The sequence below is a fragment of the Pipistrellus hanaki genome, assembly GCF_964339955.1.
Source record: "Pipistrellus hanaki genome assembly, chromosome: 5".
In the NCBI taxonomy this organism is placed as follows: Eukaryota; Metazoa; Chordata; class Mammalia; order Chiroptera; family Vespertilionidae; genus Pipistrellus; species Pipistrellus hanaki.
The window spans coordinates 32,781,922-32,798,610 of NC_140507.1; the positions used below are offsets into that span (position 1 = coordinate 32,781,922).

Below are 16,689 nucleotides of genomic sequence, written 5' to 3' on the forward strand. Positions count from 1 at the left end.
ATTATATATATATATATATATATATATATATATATATATATATATCTAAATATATATATATTTCTAAATATATATATTTCTAAATATATATATATTTCTAAATATATATATATATATATATTTCTAAATATAATTCCTCACTAAAAGGATTTAGGATCCCTTGGAGCTAATAAGATAGGAAATGCTCAAAGTAAGCCTGGAATAATGTGTTGTGCCAGAAACAAAAGGCATGCCAAAAAACTGACTTAGAGATGTCAAATGGACATAGGCACTCTCTTATAAGAACTGTCATTTGACAATATGAATATTAAAAGAAGTAATAATAGATATGACACACTGAATAAAAAAGAATCTAGGGGTCCTTAGTAAGAATGGAAAGTTCTTCCTTATAGAGGACTCTGAACTAATAAATGAGAAATGAGAAATTATAAAATCACAGCTTTGCAACTGCTAATATAACCGATTCAGAAAAGCATCATTAATGAATGCTTAAGTCATTAAATGGAAATTTTGTTGAGGAACAGATACAAAATACATTTGTATTTATTTATTTTTACCCAGAAATACCACTATTATGACTTTACTCTGAAAATGTACCTTTAAAATATGAAATACATATGTACACATTTATTTTTGGAGTTATTTGCAAAAGAAAAATATTGGAGACAACTTAAAAGCTCAAACATAGGAGAACACAGACTCAAATGGTCACTGCATAGATTATTTATAAATTAGGAGAGTGATCTTTAAAAAGCTGATAGCTCAGCTGGCATTGTTCAGTGGCTGAGTATTGACCTATGAACCAGGAGGTCATGGTTTGATTCACAGTCAGGGCACATGTCTGGGTTGTGGGCTCAATCCCCAGTTTGAAGCGTGCAGTAGCCGCCAATCAATGATTCTTTCTCATCATTGATATTTCTGTTTCTCTCTTTCTCTCTGAAAAAAAAATATATTTAAAAAAATAAAGCTGATGCACTGTGAAGAAATAATACCTTCTATTTGATATACTTGCCACACATTTTAAACTTGAATTTAATCATAAGGAAAAAATCAGACAAATCCATATTATTGGGAGTTTTTTTTTTGAAAAGGTACTAATCTGGTTTCTTTATAGAAGTCAATGATATGAAAACAAAACAAAAGCAAGGAAACTATACTGGATTAATTTTAATGTAAACCATATGTTGCTGTTGTTGTTTTTAAAATATATTTTATTGTTTTTTTTACAGAGAGGAAGGGAGAGGAATGAGAGTTAGAAACCCTGATGAGAAACATCGATCAGCTGCCTCCTGAACACTTCCCACTGGGGATGTGCCCGAAACCAAGGTACATGCCCTTGACAGGAACCGAACTTGGGACCCTTGAGTCCGCAGGCCGACACTCTATCCGCTGAGCCAAATCATTGGGCAAACCATATGTTGTTTATAGAGAAAGAGAAAGTCACTATGACAAAAGGTTAACAATCAGCCAATCTAAGTGAAGGGTATGTGTTTCTTGTACTATTCATTTCTCATAGGTACTGTTCCTTCAACTTATCTACAGGTTTGAAATTATACAAGATAAAATGTTGCAGGACATAGGATTTTCCAGTGCTTTAATATTTTGAAACTTCACGACTTGCTTAGTTAATGATTCTTCAGTTTCTTGTCTCTCTTTTGTGTGTGTGTGTAATTCACTAGTTGATTCACATTAAACTAACTAAAAGCATGTAAGGGACATTGCTGCTAAATAGAAGTAGCAGTACAGTGCAATGAAAAGAACACTGACTGCGAAGGAGAAGCTAATCCAAGCTCTGCTGCTAAAATATTTTATGAGTTTAGATAAATCACTTTCCATCTCTGAGTTACTATGGTCCTCTCTGTATAATGGAAAATTTTCCAAGTTGTATTCTTAAATATTTTTCAAACCAACTCTTACTGTAACAGAGGATCTTCAAGTTCCAATAACACTTATATTTTGCAGAAAATCAGTTCACATGCATTAACTCTATAAGGGTTGGTTAGTGATCAGCTTTTTTCCATATGATGCTGGTTTCTAAGAATTGCTAAGTGATTAATATAAAGGAAGAAGAGTTTTGAGTGTCAGAGTGAGAGCAGAATATATTGGTTTATGATTTTTATTTAATTTAAAGGGCAGCTGTCTTTTTACTTATTCTCCTATCAATTTAATTTGTTCTGCAAAATCTAGATTTGTTCTCCAAGGCAGAAAATGCTGGGAGGGAAAAAAAGTTCACATTTAAGCACTTTCATAAAGTCACCATCTCTTCTCACGGTGTTCTATGAGGAAGCCTAAGTTATACATTGGTATGTTTCTAGGGGAGGGTAGAGTAGAAACTTCCAGATAACTTCAAGATGACAAGAAATACCTTTCTGCCCACTCCACTGACCCACCCTAAGGTTACTCCTCCAACTTTTTATTGAAATCCCACAGGAGAAGTATTCCTTTGGCTTCATTTTTTTCTTATTTTACTCTCTGTCAGAATGCTAATAGTAAGAGGAAATATAGTATGAGTCTATTAGTTTAATTATCAGTAACATTAATTTAAGAGGTCATTTTCTAAGGAATTCAAGGGGGAAGAGGGAGAGTCCAAGGGCATCTGGGGATGTTGGGATAAACAAGAGGAAGGAGAAAAAGCCCACCTAGGAGATAATGAGAGGCAGTCTAGGTAAACCAACCCCTCACAGCTCTGTCTCAAGGCCCTTCCTATGCACATAGGAACCTTGAAGTGCCCGAGAGAAAAGCCATCTGAGTAAAAGACAAAGAGTCTTCCCTGGACAACAGAGAAGAGAGTACTGTGATGAATGGTATAAAACAGTGATTGGCAAACTCATTAGTCAACAAAGCCAAATATCAACAGTACAATTGAAATTCCTTTTGAGAGCCAAAATTTAAAAACTTAAACTTCTTCTAATGCCACTTCTTCAAAATCGACTCGCCCAGGCCGTGGTATTTTTGTGGAAGAGCCACACTCAAGGGGCTAAAGAGTCGCATGTGGCTCACGAGCTGCAGTTTGCCGACCACTGGTATCCGATGTTTCTATTGTTCATTCCAGATGTTGCCAGCCTGGGATTAGTCAACACTGTCCTAAGACTGTTAGAAATAAACTGTACCTGCCATGAATAACTTAGTGTATCTGAATTAAAATGTCTCCAAGTCTCTACCTCTCTGTGCTCTAAATATTCTAAATAGTCCTTCAAAATGTATTGGGCTCCTGAAGGCAGATGGTCCTTTGGAAGTATCCTTTTTCTGCCTTGGGTGGCCAAGTAGCCAGATGTTCACAGAAAAGGGACATTGAATCTAATGAACAACATAATGGAAGCATGGGACAGACTCTCAAGCCCTAGAGGAAAAGCAAGGGAGGGTGGGGGCAGGAAGAGGTCAACCAATGAACTCATATGCATATATGCATAACCCATAGGAACAGATAATATGGTGGTGAAGGCCTGGGGGGAGGGGGAAAAGTAGTGGGGTAAAAGGGGACATATGTAATACTTTCAACAATAAAGATTTAAAAGAAAAAAAAAGAAAAAAAAGAAAAGGGACATTGATAGAGCACAGCATGGATTCCAGTGGGTCCTATTAATTGACCATGTGAATCATTAATGTAACTTTAAAGAGTTTCATCATGATGAACCACACTTCACTGATGCTTCACACGCCAGGAATGAAACTTTACCTGGATCCCATGTTAGATTTCTCTGTGCAGAGACAAGCCCCAAAGCCCACTTCAAATATGCCAACAACTAAGACTCTGCAAATGTCAGGAGCACCATCGCTCCCCTGTTAGAGATGATCTTGTTTTGTGTGGGATAGTTGGCTTGCAAACAAGAATCTATTCATTCACTCTCCCTCTCTGCCCAGGGAGATGTGATTGACCCTCAGAGAGGCATCTCAGAAGCAAGGAGGCGGTGGGGGAAGGCTGCTTGTCAGAGCTAACTGGTAGTTGGACAGCGGATTATATTGGACCTGAGTGATAACAATTACAGCTGCTCTACTTCTCAGGCTTGTTAATGGGTTTTAGAAAGTCGGATAATTCTGAATGCCATGGAAACCTCTCATCTCAAAGCTGCAGGGGATATGGAAAATTTATTTCCATCGGTCAGTGATTCAATGAACTCAACATGGAATTTTAAAAAAAAAGCACTTTTATACTAATGCAGACACACAACTGAGAGAAAAGTAGAAGAAATAAAACAGGTTCTCTTTTACTAGATATATACCAGCAGACTCTTTCTAGAAGATCAATTTCTTCTAGAAATTCTCAGTATCTTCAGAGTTTATTAAAATTTTGTCACTCTTAAAAGAAATGATGCCTACAAATAAACCCACTTTCTGAGCTTTTATTCGTTTAATATCTTTTACATATTTTTATGCAACTAAGATCCTGTATTTGGCCAGTTTACTGTCAGCCTTTTAATTTAAAATTTTTATCCTCACCCCATAATATGTTTATAGATGAGAGAGAGAGAGAGAGAGAGAGAGAGAGAGAGAGAGAGAGAGAAGAGAGAGAGAGAGAAAGAGAGAGAGAGAGAAAGAGAGAGAGAGAGAGAGAGAGAGAGAGATGCGAGAGAGAAATATCGATCAGTTGCCTCCCATACACACCCTGACCAGGAACTGAACCCACAATCTAGGTATATGCCCTGACCAGGAATTGAGCCTGCAACCTTTTTTGGGGGGTGGGGAGAGGTTTTATGTACAACAATAATCCAACCAACTGAGCCACCTGGCCAGGGCTGATTTAATTTTTTAATTCCAAGTACATGTTTAAAAAAAGTTCTGTCTTAAAATAAATGGAATATTAAACAATAGATTCTGAGCCTAATTGGAGATTCATTAAGATTTTATCTTTATTCATAACATTCTTCTGGGCCTAAATTAATTCCCTAAACCAGAGACTATAACTATTTCCTAGTGATCTCCATCAGCTTTCATAATAAATGACATTTTCTTTTTAATAAAAATTATGTATGTAAGACTGTGAATAATTTAAAACCATCTCTGATAGCTTAAGAGAAAAATACATGATTAATAAAAGCAATCATCAGGATTCTAGGTTAAAATGGTAGATTGAAAATATATATCTAGCTGAACCGGTTTGCCTCAATGGATAGAGCGTCGGTCTGCGGACTGAAAGGTCCCAGGTTCAATTCTGGTCAAGGGCATGTACATTGGTTGCGGGCACACGCCCAGTAGGGGGTGTGCAAGAGGCAGCTGGTCGATGTTTCTCTCTCATTGATGTTTCTATCTATCTCTCTCCTTTCCTCTCTATGGAAAATCAATTATAAAAAAGAAAGAAAATATATATCTAAATTCACCCTTTACTAAATAGAACCAAATGGAATCTTTAAACAAACACCCCCTCCCCAATACGCTCTCAAATATGGGAGAAAAACAGGTACTAATTTTTGAAACTAAAATAACTGGTAAGTGAATGGCCACTGATTAAGTGACTCTAATATAGACAAACTCATAAGCGTTGTGAGGGAGTATAACTAGAAACAATCTGACTGACATGGCAGAATCCTCAAAGGCCCAGAAGCTGGCAATACCAGGGTCTGTGGTGTTTCTGGAAATGGAAGTAGAGGGAACACTGGGTGCATGACATAATGAAATAAAGAGAATACGATAAAAGTTGTTTGAGAATCTTCCCCCACCCCCCCTTTTAATTGAATTTATTTGGGTGACAACAAAATTATACAGGCTTCAAATGCACAATTTCACAACACATCATCTATACACTGCATTGTGTTTTCACGATCCCAAGTCAAGTCTCCTTCCATTACCATTTGCTTGAGAATCTTTTAAAACACTAGATGCACTCCTAGACTCACTCCATGGAGAAAACACTAGAAGCTCTCCCAAACTATACTATGCGGAGTGAGTGTTCCTCTTGTACCCCAACAGAAATATGAAAGCTTATTCTCCAGAAAAGTTTTAAATAGATGCTCTCTGGACTGGACATATTAAGCACAGTTGTGAGCCTGGGCAAAACATGGGCACTAAGTTGAGTAATAATAGTGAGGGCTGAATACTGTAACCATATTTATCCTCCTTCCCCCACCACCCCAAAACACATCCCTTCAACTTTCCTGGGAACTGGGAGACCCTTCTCTGGGACACCTGATCAGCTGAAAAGGAAATATATAAAGATAACGACATTTGGAGCTTGGCAGCTAATGTTCAGTCAAGACCACCCTACTGTGAAACTATAAACTTGCATGCTCCATTCCCATACTTGGAGTATTCAATCAGCTTTTAAACTCTCACTCCAATGAGCAGACAAGAAAGGATCAACAAACATCTAACGAAAGCCTCCTAACAGGAAGATAACAATAAAAAATAATCCTAAAGAATAAGGAGAAAAAGCCACTTGAAGGACAATGACTGCATAGGAGAAGAAAACTAAAGGAAAATAGCTATTACTGCTGTCCTCCCAAATATATATACAGAGGAAATGGCATCCATGATCAGGTCAGGAAATAACAAGAAAAAAATATCCAGAGAACAGAAAGGAGGCCTTGGAAATTAAAAACATGATGGCAAAAATGAAAAACATCAGCAGATGGGTTGGAAGGTTAAATTAAGGAAGTCTCGTAGAAAATAGAACAAAAGACAAAGATGAAAAGGAGGAGGGTAAGTTTAGAAAATACGAGCAATCAAGAAGGTTCAATATTTAAAAAAAAAAATAGCAGTTCAGAGGGAAAGGATTGAGAAAACAGGAGAAAATAATTCATCAAGTAATTCAAGGAAATTACCCAGGATTAATGGCAGATTGAAAGGGCCCAGTGAGAGCCAAACAATGGATGAGAAGAGAGCCACACAACAACAGAGCATTGAGAAATTTCAGAGCCTTACTGGAAAAAGTTAGACACTAAAACCTCAATAGAGAGAGAAAAATAGTCATAAATCAAAACACACTTTTTCTAGAATAACAAAGGAAATGGAGCAATAACTTCAAACTCTGAAGGAAAAATTTCCCCAAGTATTATTCCATGCCTAATCAAACTGCCCATCCAGCAAGAGGGTCAATTAAAGGTATTTTTCAAACATGTACAAACAAAAACAATAAAAATTTCTCTTTTACACCCATTTGTGCTCCACCAAAATGAGGAAGTAGATTAAGAAAAAAGTTTGTAGGCCCTGGATGGGTAGCAAGTTTTTAGAACATTGTTCTGATATACCAAGGTAGTATGTTCCATCCCATCAGGGCTCTAGAATCAACCAATAAGTTGAACAACAAATCAATGCTTCTCCCTTTCTCTCTCTCCTTTCCTCTCTATCTCTAAAAATCAATCAATAATAATAATAATAATAATGGGACACAGCAGAGGACAAAGGAGTCCAGGTTATCTTCTGAGAAACAGGCATAGAGGTGTATTAGTTAAGATACAGGATTATTTCTGTAACAAATTGGGTTTCCAAATACAGTGGCCTAAAGAAGGCAGATGTCTCTTTCTCTTTTCACATAACGCCCCCCAAGTTGAGCAATAGAAGTTGGTGTTACATTTGTGCTTTACACAGTTATTCAGGGACCCAACTGTCTTCCGTCTGGTTGTTCATCCAGATTGTTGGACTGTTCTGCACATTCAAAACTTTAGGACATATCTATGTTCTAGTGTTTGGAGAGAGGATGAGCACAGATCCAGAGTAATAAAATAAGGTAGAAGTTTATACACCTTACTTCTACTCTTGTACTATCAATGATAACTTTATCACATGCTCACACATACAAGGAGAGCTTATGGAATATATTTCCTAGCTATGTAATCATGAATTCAGCCTAAACACTCTTATGGAAGAAAAGAAAGGCCAGTTTGTAATATAGTTTAGTCTTTGTCATAGAGAGTGTATTAGTTAAGGTACAGGATTATTTCAATCAGTCCAGGTTGAATAAGGAGAAAAAGCCACTTGAAGGACAATGACTGCATAGTTATTGCAGTCATTGTTTTAAAAACTGTGGACAAGAACAGTGTAACTCTCTATATCCATGGCATCCTTCTCCCTAGAGTGAATAGACAGACATAATGAAAGTCAATAAAACACAACTTTAAAAAATAAGATAGTCAATAATTACACTGTATGGAAAATACTCAACAGTAAAATAACACAGTTCTGTGCTCCTAACATAAATGATGACATAATTTCTCTCTCAATGAACATCTTAGCAAGAACTTTTGGGCTCTTATAAGTGTAATGCAGAAGAAAGCATAAATATTTCCAAATAAGAGGAATTTCCTAATTCCTAATATATATACATGTTTGTGTTTGCATAGAATATCTATGTAAAGACATATAAGAAGCTATTAACAGTTGTTGCTTGACACACACAAAAAAACTGGTGATATTTTTACTTTTTACCTTTTTGTTTTTCTTTTGAATTTATGTTTTGCCTATACATATTTATGCATTATAAAATAAAATAATTTATATCCCATTTATGAATAGAATAAAATGCATCCTCTAAAAGATGCATATACCCTCTGAACCAGCAATTCCAGTTATAGGGATTTATCCTGCAGATATACCAGTACAGCATTCTTTATTGTTAAAAAAGGAAACAAAGTATTTAATAACAGGAGACTGATGGGGTTAATTATAAACATCTATACAATGGAATTTAATACAACCTCAAAAAGGGATGAAAATCTTGGAAATTTTCTAAGATTTCCCCGCGACAAATATTGTGATCGGTAACTATATGAATGATTAAATGAAGGTAGTCTTTGACTCTGATCACAACTTGATCAGACTGAAAATACAATGGGTTGACATTAAACTTATGTGACATGTGAGTGCATAATTGCTCACCTTTATCTATGAATCAAAATCACACTTTTGTTTAGAATAGTAATGACAATCATATGGCTGACTCAGTATTATAAGTCAACAAAAACACCAGATTTGGTAATGTGACTTGGGTAAATGCTCAGCTCTTTCACTTATTGCTTGTTGCCAATGTTGTAACAGAAACAAAAGGTCTGGAACAGGGGTGGGGAATGTATAAGGCCTGTGAAATCATTTGGTCTGGCCCTGCCAAGGCATTAGGGATGAGTTAATTAAATGTTTGGCCAAATATAGCAGGCTAATTTTCAAGTTGATAATTTTGTATGGCCCCCGAATGATATTACAAATATCCAAATGGCTCTTGGCAGAAAAAAGGTTTCCCACCCCTAGAACTTAGTGCTCCCGGGTTGGGATGGGAAGCAGGAGGAAAAGTGTAGCATTACAGTCCATGGGTACATGGAAATTCAGTGTAGAGAACCAGAAATAACAGAGATAAAACTTGGGATTCAGTGTAGATACAGGATAATGAAAGTTATTCTGCCTCTAATATACCTGGTGTATTCAAAGGCTCTCTGGGCATAGGCAGGCTGGCTCTTTGCTGGCAAGATGTCTCCAAGGTGCTGATTGGTTTTATGTGACCTTGGCAAATAGAAGCCTCCATTTCTGATCTATGATCTGTAAATAATGATAAGAATCTGAAATGATTAGGTTCAAGGACTTTTAAAAATGTAAAATAGGATTAATTTACTACTGCTGTTTAGGGCCACTACATTGAGCTAGAACAAGAGTCACATTTCTGTTAGCAGGATTCAGAAATCTCCAACTCTACGGAGCAACTGTGAAGTCTAGTGTATTGCTGGTTTTCAGCATTTTACTGTGGTGTCTTTCCTAAGGCTGTGCTTCATGGTGCCCTGAAGCCTTTCCCAACTTTGTCCTATGTTGAGTCTCCTAGAGCTTTTTCTTATAATAACTAACTGCTTATAATTTTATTTATTTATTTTTTTGCCCAATCTGTTAATATCACAAGACTAACCCAGAGGATATGTGGTGGGTATAACATCTTAGGATTCTCTTGCAGAAGTGTTTGTGCAATTAGGGGAAAATAATGGTTCTTAAAAATGGTGGTAGGTCCAACTGTAAAACTATTCCACAGTCTAGTTAGAAAATCAACAGTTCGTTGATTCATGCTCTGCCTGCACCACACTAGCGTACATGGTATCCTTTAGCATTCATGTCTATTTATTAAATGATCATAACTCACCTCTTGTTGTTCCCAGCAGGATGCAGATGATCTTAAATAAAACCACATAGCTAAATGTCTGTGGTGTGCTACAAATGTATTTTTAAGACTCTAATTCTAGACCACTATATTTCGATCGGGCATCTCATTCAGATGTATAACTTGTTAAGATGTACCTGTGTGCCCTAGCTGGTTTGGCTCAGTGAATAGAATGTGTCCTGTGGACTAATGGGTCTAGGGTTCAATTGTAGTCAAGGGCACATACCTTGGGTGCAGGCTTCTCCTCGGCCTGGGCCCTGGTTAGGGTGCGTATAGGAGGCAACCAACTGATGTGTTTCTCTCACATTTATGTTTCTCTCTGTCTTTCTGTCTCTCTTCCATTCTCCCTAACAATCAACGGAAAAATATCCTCGAGTGAAGATTAACAACAACAATATCAAAAGAAGTGCCTTATGCTGGACAACTGTACAGCACAGGGTTTGTACCCATATAAATTGCTACAATCTGAAAGAATAAACATGTTGAATTAATGAAAATGTAAGTCAGGAAAAAGCAAGCATTTTATAGTATCATAAATTCAGAAGCAAAATACATGTATTTATCACTGTGACATAAATGGTTAAGTGCTTCCCATTCTCCCTTTCTGCTCATTTTTATCCAGTAGTTTACCACCCACATAAAAGCCTGTATTTTCCAGCCTCTCTGACTGTTTGGCAACTCCTTGCCTCAAATTCTCTATAAAATGCAATGGAGGATGAATAAGTACATATAAAAATTATCCATAAACTTACTCCTTTGCTACACCAGCGTGGGGAGATGATAAATCTTAACCTTCAGCCAGGAGACTCCCTACCTGACCTTTGGAGCAAGGGGTAATAGAAGTTGACAAAATAATTGTTTGTTTGGCCGGGACCGGTTTGGCTCAGTGGATAGAGCGTTGGCCTGTGGACTGGAGGGTCCCGGGTTCGATTCCGGTCAAGGGCATGTACCTTGGTTGCAGGCACATCCCCAGTGGGGGGTGTGCAGGAGGCAGCTGGTCGATGTTTCTTTCTCATCGACGTTTCTAGCTCTCTGTCCCTCTCAATTCCTCTCTGTGTAAAATCAATAAAATCTATTAAAAAAAAAAAAAAAAAGAGGACAGACACAGATGACTAATATTTAAAAAAAAAAAATTGTTTGTTTGGCCTGAATATATGTGTAAGTGACCATTTCTTTCATGAACCACAACCAGAAAGATGAAAAGGAACAAACAAATATAGTTCTAATGATACTCTTCTTTTTGTGTGTGTGTGTGTGTGTGTGTAATTTAATCTTTATTTACAGGAGACTACAAGATATGAAATTCCACATAGACGTAAGAAACTCACTGAGAATGGAAGCTTTATACAATATGTACAGTTTGGAACTGCTCAAGTATAGACTTGTTGTAAAAAGTGCTACAATAATAAATCACATTTAAAAAGAGTTCTTAGTAGAGAAACAGCAAGACATACTTATACCAAACATAGTACACAACAAACAACTTTATATTTTAGTAGTCTAAAAGTTAAAGGTCCCAGAAGTGCCATCCTGAACTTGGAATGTATAATCTTCAGAGGTAGTTTCTGGCACAACATTTTGATCTTCCTCTTCCTCTACTGAGAAATATTTCTCAATCAAGTTTAGTGAAGCTTTATACACAGATTCATTTTCATGGTTTTGTAGGGCTTCAATTTTGTCCAAACCTCCACATTCTTCAATCATTATACTTAGTTTCTCAGTTTCACCTACTTTCTCAGCAGCCTGAAAGCTATTTGAAATGGCATCCAGAATAACCAAAATAATCTTGGTATCTTTTGCAGTTAAGAGGTTCATCAGTGGTTCTATTATGCCACAATGAACAAGGTATACAATTTACAGCCCATACAGCTACCTTTTGTGTCTTAAAATCTGCCTTCAAAAGAACAATAATGAGGAATGGGACTAATCCATGATTCACAACTTGCTGTATCTGATCCTGGTGGCCAGCTGTGATGTTTGACATTGTCCATGTAGCTTCCTTCTGAATATTAGTTTTGGAGTTCATTAGCAGGCTGGGAAAGATAGCAAGCGCTCCCGCATCTATTACAACCTGTGTCTGTTCATCTGTCCCAGGGACACTATTTCCTATGGTTCTTAGTACAGGAGTCACAATTGGCAATTCAGTAGCTTCTAAAAGCTTCACAAGTTGGGGCACAACTCCTGTTTTCACAACCATTTCAATCCGTTCATTTGGACCATCAGTAAGGTAGGAAATGGCCCAGCAGCTATCGCACTACACTTGAGAACCAAGTCTCAGAAAACTGAACCATCACCTGCAATGTTTCCTAGAGCCCATATGGCTTGTTCACTGATGTGAGCGTGGGGAGATGTCAACAGAAAAATGAATGCTGGGATAGCACCTCCATCTACTACAGCCTTGGTCTGTTTCGAAGTCCCAGAAGCAATGCTAGTGAGGGCCCAAGCAGATTCAACCTGGATGGGACTACAATCAGTTCTTCCCAAAAGAACACAAATTTTGGGATCAAACCAGCCTGGATTATGTTGTCTATGGGTGGCTGTTCTTCCCTAGAAAGCAGTTTCCTTGCAGCCTAAATAGCTTGGAGCTGGCTTTCCAAATTGTTGCTATTTATGCTTTTGACAATGTCCTCAACAGACCAATTTACAGTGCCCTGGTTGTTGCGGTTTTCCTGCAGTGGAGAAGTAGCATCATCAGGAAATGAGCTCACATTTCTCCTCTTTGGCATTTGGTCATCCTTCTTAGCTTTCCTCAGCTCCACATTAACTTCTATTTGGCGCCGCCTCATTTCTGTACTGTCTTTCTCCTTGTTCTTGAATCTGTTAAGGTGGGCAGCTGGTGAATTAGCATTTTTGTTGTGAAGAAATGTTACTTCAGGATGTTAAATCAATTGGGATGGCTCCACGTAAGGCTCTGTTGACTAGAATAGACCAGGCAGCTCTGCTTCCCCTCTTTTTCACCTTTCTCCTAGGACCAGTGAACAAACGGGAGGATGTCCATCCTGGGGATGAATGAGGCATAAGAGGGCAAGTAGAAACACATGATGCCTTTATAATGTTTCCATTAGCTGAAATAAGTCATGTGGTCAATACCAACATCACTAGGATAGGAAAATAAACTCCATCCCTCATTGGAAGGGGTAAGTGCAAAGGCATGTGGCAAAAAATGTGGTGTATAATCCTCTTGGGATGTGGTGGTGAAAGGAGCAGGAATGGGGGATGTGAGGTGAAGGGAGTAACAGTCCACTGTACAGCAATGTATTGGAAAAACTTGGGAGTTTTTATAAAGGTATATTACTTTCAACCAGTGCCTATTTGCCTCACAAATTATTTCATACATTTTACAATTCATTTAAGTGATTACATTTCCTAGAACTGCGGTTTGCCACTCTGTTGACTAATGAGTTTGCTGACCACTGCTAAGGTATTACCCTTACCCAGAAGTTTTGATTTCAGGTTAAAGACCTTAGTACATTATCAAAATGTTTTTTTAAGTGTTTTTCCCTAAGGCAGTGGTCGGCAAACTCATTAGTCAACAGAGTGGCAAACCATGGCTTGCGAGCTGCAGTTTGCTGACTACTGTCCTAGAGGAGCTAAATATAATCCAAATCACAAATATTTTTTAGGAGAGAATTGATAAAGAAGACAAAGTACTTGATTGATGAAAACTGCCAGTGGAAACAAGGTGGCAGAGTAAATAAATGTGGTACTCACATCCTCCCACAAGCACGTCAATATTACAACTAAAATATAAAACCACCATCATTTAGATCCACCTGAAATCTGGCAAAATGGAAACCCTGCAACTAGAGATATATAGAAGAAAGTACATCGAGATTGGGAGGAGAGCAGAGGTGTGGAAGGGGCTGGTCTGACACCCATGTGTGGTGCTTTGCTAAGCAAGTACACCAAACTTTTTAATATATATTTTTATTGACTTCAGAGAGGAAGGGAGAGGGAGAGTTAGAAACATTAGTGAGAGAAAATCATTGATTAGCTGCCTCCTGCATGCCCCCTCCTGGGGCTCGAGCCTGCAACCCAGGCATGTGCCCTTGACTGAAATCAAACCCAGGACCCTTCAGTCTACAGTCTGACCCTCTATCCACTGAGCCAAACTAGCTAGGGCTGTGGTGTGTTTTTAATCAGGAGGGATTTCTTGGCTGAAGAGGCCTCTGTGAGGAGCAAGGGGTCCCAAACCCCTCAGCCCAGGGTTTCAGTGTTGTGAAGAGATGTTACTTCAGGATGTAAAATCCAGTGAGGATTGTGGCTAAGTGACATGGAAACAGCCAGAGACCCAGGCAGTTCCTCTTAAAGGATCAGCACATGGATTTACTTGGACTCCCTCCCTCTGAGTTTCACTGCTAGGGCAGTAGCTTGAAAGGAACCAGAGACATATTGGGATGAACTAAATTATCTGGCATTAGGGTAACAACTGGAGGGCAGCTACTCCCTGACAAAAATGCTGCTGGCATAGGCCATTGTTCCTCTGCTAAGACCTCCCACTCCCACAAAGCTGACTGGCAGGCGCTATACCTGAGTCTCTAGCAAACTGGCCCACACTGTTTGCCCAGCCCCTGCAATTACCTGAGATCCTGCCCCACTCAATTTTCAGCCCCACCCAAGATGTTTTCTGTGGCTTTCCCATATGAATGGCCTATCCTGACTCAGGGTTCAGACTTTCCTAAAATCTCTCACACAAGTAGCAGCTGGACTCAGGGTGCTCTATACCTCTCAATAAATGGACCCAGACCTGGCACCAGCAACAGCTTGCAAAGGCTCACAGCTGGCCTCTCCTGGGCACCTGCAAGACCAACACAAGTGATAGCCATCTGCAGACTGCTCTGTAGCTCATGTCAGGTGGCTCCAGGCAAGGCATAGGTAGTGGCTGACTTTGCACCTCCCAGGAGGTCCCAGAGTTAGTGCACCCGGTGGACAGCTTCAGACCACACCAGATTACAACTCTACCACATCTACGAGTGACACACTCAAGAAGTGGACTCGGTGTGCACCAAAGCCCCACTAAAGCAAGTCCTGCTCCACAGGGGTGTCTCCTGCACAGCAGCTCTTCCTTGTAGTCAGAGCTGGACCTAATAGCCACTTGGCCCAGGGGAGGGTACTACTTTGTTAGTTCCTTAAATCCACAGTTCCCTTTTGCTTCTTTAACTTCCCAACCCTCCTTCTGAGATGGAAGACCATCTGAGAACTGGTTTTCATAGAATAGTTGGGGAGCAGCAGCCTTGGGCAGAGAAAAACCATAGGCAGCAAATGAGAGAATGGGTTAGAACAGTAGTTCTCCGAAGGAGGTCTTCATACCAGTAACATCAGTATCATTTCATAACTTATTAGAAATGCAAATATTTGGCTAATTCCAGACCTACTAAATCAGCAATTTAGGGCAAGCCCTAGCAGTCTAGGGTTATACAAGCTACCCTGGTAATTCTGATAGTATATGCTAAAGTTAGAGAAAAGGAAGGATTTTTAAGACTCATTTGCCTTTTTCTTACTTTGCCTTGGGACCATCGTGACCTGCAAACTTTACTACAGACCCCTTCCCCAGCAGCTGAGAGGATCAGCAACATTGCCAGTGTAGGGAGTGTTGCTGTGTGCAGAACCGTCCTGCTCAGGCAAGGCATTACTAACATAGGAATAGACTGACCAGCTGTTCTCCAATGCTTATTTCTCCACTACAGCCCTCCAGTTACTGCCTAGGGAGTAGAGTGTCCCTATTAGTAAACTAATTACTAAAATTCTGCGGCACACCAAAATATATATTTTTGGCAATCTGACAAATTTTTTTTGGTCTTTTTCTTATTTAAAAAAATCTTTGTTGAGCGAATTGCATATTCCCGCCCCCCCCCCCCCCCCTCTTTGGCCCCTTATAGCCCAGTCCTGCCCCTTTCCCCAGGCCTCCACTGCCCTATTGTCTGTGTCTATGGGTTATGCATATATGCAAACAAGTTCTTTGTTTGACCTCTTCCCACCCACCCATCCACCCCCGCCTTCCCTCTGAGATTCGACAATCTGTTCCATGCTTCTATGTCTCTGGATCTAAAAAAAATAGGTATAATTTTGATTGAATGGAACATGGAACTTACTATTTCACCATCTTAGCAAAACTAGAACCCATATCTCCTCATCTTCCTCCTGTTTCTGAAGTTTAATATTTACCTAAAACCTTGATGCTGAGTTATCCTGATTTTGCCAGATTAAAATAAAAAGTTCCTCACCAAACTGACTATTCTTGTTCAATTAAGTAACAGCATAAATTTCTCCAATACTTTCAAGTTGTCATCTGAAATCATGTCTAACAATAGATCACTTCTATTACAGCAGTTCCCTCTGGAAAACGCATTAAAATAAAAGGTCAGCTCAATAGAGAAGGAAGTGGTAAGAGATCATGAAAAGAAAGTAGAGCAGTGCAAAAATTTTCTAAAATCAGGGAGTATGAACCCAAAGTTACAGTAATATGAATTTAGAACAAGAATTTTCAAATTGTTTAATGTTTCCCTTATGTTGGAAATAAATGTCTTCAGAATCTTGATTATTTTAATTACATATGTAAGTTTTTAAAATCTACTGCCATTTAAATAACATGTATACTAACTCATAAAAAAATAAAGTGATAGTTT

At 38.6% G+C, this 16,689-nt stretch overlaps 1 pseudogene across 1 annotated transcript; it reads right to left on the minus strand.

The window, feature by feature from the left end:
- Positions 1-11,542: 11,542 nt before the first annotated feature.
- LOC311622664 (importin subunit alpha-1-like) lies at positions 11,543-15,580 on the minus strand (annotated as a pseudogene). Its single transcript has 3 exons — positions 15,565-15,580; positions 12,342-12,932; positions 11,543-12,309 (listed from the first exon to the last, which is right to left on the minus strand). The product of its transcript is annotated as an importin subunit alpha-1-like (transcript).
- Positions 15,581-16,689: the final 1,109 nt, after the last annotated feature.